This window comes from Arachis duranensis, chromosome 4 (genome assembly GCF_000817695.3).
Source record: "Arachis duranensis cultivar V14167 chromosome 4, aradu.V14167.gnm2.J7QH, whole genome shotgun sequence".
In the NCBI taxonomy this organism is placed as follows: Eukaryota; Viridiplantae; Streptophyta; class Magnoliopsida; order Fabales; family Fabaceae; genus Arachis; species Arachis duranensis.
In genome coordinates, this window is record NC_029775.3 from 59155466 (window position 1) to 59158832 (window position 3367).

Genomic DNA, 3367 nt, shown 5'->3' on the forward strand with positions numbered 1-3367 from the left:
AAATTCTAAGTTTGGTGTTGAACCCCCACATTCAAACTCTAAGTTTGGTGTTGGGAAGTTCCAACATGGCTCTGAGTATCTGTAAGGCTCCATGAGAGCCCACTATCGAGCTACTGACATTAAAGAAGTGCTTGTTGGGAGGCAACCCAATGCTATATTTATCTATTTTCCATTGTTATTTTATGTCTTTTATAGGTTGATGATCATGGGAAGTCACAAAATCAATTGAAAAAGCAAAAACAGAATGAAAAATAGAAAGAAAAATAGCACACCCTGGAGGAAAATTTGCTGGCGTTTAAACACCAGTGAAAATAGCAAATGGGCATTTAACGCCCAGTCTGGCACCATTCTGGGTGTTTAACGCCAGAAAGGGGCACCAGACTGGCGTTTAACGTCAGGAATGGGCAAGAAGCTGGCGTTAAACGCCAGAAATGGGCACCAGCCCGGCGTTTAACGCCCGGATTGGCAGAAGGAGCATTTTTGCTCGCCACTTGGTGCAGGGATGAATTATCCTTGACACCTCAGGATCTGTGGACCCCACAGGATCCCCACCTACCCCACCACTCTCTCTCTTCTTCACCCATTCACCAATCACCTCAACACCTCTTTCCCAAGAACCCCTCACCTATCAAATCCTACCATTCTCTTCACCACTCACATCCGTCCTTCATAAAATCCCACCTACCTCACCATTCAAATTCAAACCACTTTCCCTCCCAAACCCACCCATATTGGCCGAAAAACAAAGCCACCTCCATCTCCTCTATTTCTTCTTCTTCTACTCTCTTCTTTCTTCTTTTGCTCGAGGACAAGCAAACCTTCTAAGTTTGGTGTGGTAAAATCATTGCTTTTTGTTTTTCCATAACCATTTATGGCACCTAAGGCCGGAGAAACCTCTGGAAAGAGGAAAGGGAAGGCAAAAGCTTCCACCTCCGAGTCATGGGAGATGGAGAGATTCATCTCAAGGGTGCATCAAGACCACTTCTATGAAGTTGTGGCCATGAAGAAGGTGATCCCCGAGGTCCCTTTCAAACTCAAAAAGAGTGAATATCCGGAGATCCGACATGAGATCCGAAGAAGAGGTTGGGAAGTTCTTACCAGCCCCATTCAACAAGTCAGAATCTTAATGGTTAAAGAGTTCTATGCCAATGCATGGATCACCAAGAACCATGATCAAAGTGTGATCCCGGACCCAAAGAATTGGCTTACAATGGTTCGGGATAAATGCTTAGATTTTAGTCCAGAAAATGTAAGGTTGGCATTCAACTTGCCCATGATGCAAGGAGATGAACACCCCTACACTAGAAGGGTCAACTTTGATCAAAGGTTGGACCAGACATAAGAATAACAAGAGGCCATAGCAGTGTTTTAGTGGAAACATAAAAAGTGACATTCTTACCTAAGAAACAATAAAGTGATGCTGCAACAACTTTCTGCATGAACACCCCATTAATCAATGTCAATTACTTACTGATATGGCTAATGAATTTACTTTCTGTTTCATTCTTTCTTCTCAATAACTCAGGACTTGCTTAGGGACAAGCAAGTATTAAGTTTGGTGCCATGATGCCAAGGCATCTTAGGCTAGTTTCACTAGCATTTTTTTGTTAGTTTTAGTTGTTTTATGCATTTTCTTGAGCTTAAAGTAACCAAGAATGGTTAAATGAACAACAAAGTAATGAATCATCCAAACAGTGTAATTTTGATGCAAATTCCATGAGTTTTTAGTTATATTACTTGAATGCTATGAATGGAAGATTTCTCATGAAATTTTGCAAGACTTTGATGCAATTGTGTGGATGATTTCAGGGAAGAAGAGGCTAGGCAAGGAAGCAACAAAATCAATAAAGGAAGCTTGAAGATCACATGTGGAGTTTAAGTTCCAGTTTAAGCTTAAACTGGAACTTAAACTGCCAAGCCATATAATGCTAAAAGTGGCGTTTAACCTCCAGTTTAACCTTAAACTGGAAGTTAAACGCCAGAATAAGAAATGCACCAAAGCTAAAAGTGGCGTTTAACCTTCAGTTTAAGGTTAAACTGAAGGTTAAACGCCAGAATCATGAAAGCTGAGAAAAGAGGAAACTGGCGTTTAACCTCCAGTTTAACCTTAAACTGAAGGTTAAACGTGTTCGAACCACATTAGGCACCAGGAAGCCATTTCCACGTTTAAGCTCCAGTTTAACCTTAAACTGGAGCTTAAACGTGTTCGACATAAACGTGTTCGACATTCACACTCCTGGGCTACCTTCTTCATTCCCACGTTTAAGCTCCAGTTTAAGGTTAAACTGGAGCTTAAACGTGTTCGGCGTTTTTGCTCCTCCAGGGTTGCCTTCTCATTTCCACGTTTAAGCTCCAGTTTAACCTTAAACTGGAGCTTAAACATGTTCGACCAGCATTTCTCCTCCAGGGTTGCAATCTTCATTTCCACGTTTAAGCTTCAGTTTAACCTTAAACTGAAGCTTAAACGTGTTCGAGTATTTACCCTCCAGGATTGCTTTCTTCCATTTCCACGTTTAAGTTTCAGTTTAACCTTAAACTGAAACTTAAACTTCAACTTAAACGCCACTCTTAGAAAGGGTTTCTGGCCAAATATATTGAAGTTTAAGTTAGCATTGAGCACAAACATTAACTTAAACGTATTATGGTATGAAACCCAATTGAATATCATGGTTTATAGGATTGGGCCTGAAGAATTGATGAGTCTGGAACTTCAATTTGTTGAGTCATGTGTCATTACTTGATTATCACTAAATTTGCTCAATGAATGTTACAGAATTGGATCAGCAGCCTCATCAGGATTATGGATCATAAACCCAAAGCAAAAGGAAATCAAGGAAAGGCCTCAAAGCCCAAGAAACACAACAGAAGCTCAATTTAGAAAGTGTATAAATAGGATAGAATTGAAGTTAGTTAGAGACTTGGGTGACTTGAGAACTTTTCATCAATTTTTTTCTAGTTTTGAATTCGGAGCTATGACTCACTAAACCCCTTTCATTGGGTTAGGGAGATCTATTGTAATTCAATGAATCAATAATAGTTTTTATCTTCTTCTTCAATCTTTTCTCTTGAATTTTGTTAGAAAGCTTCTCGATCTAAATTCCATGGGTTAGTTGTCTTGGGAAAGAGACTATCCATAATTGGAATCCTTCGGAACCTTGGGAAAGGAATGGAGGATTCATGCTAGAGAAGCTTTCTCACAGTGAATTGGATTGGGGTTTGGATGGATATTGTGACATGTAATCCTACCAAATTGTGGTTCATGAAACTGTGTGGTATAATCAGTGATCGAGCATCATCTCTTCTTATGAACATTTAAACCAAGGGATTGGGAATTTGTTTGTTTTTAGAGAGAAGTGGTGAGCCAAGG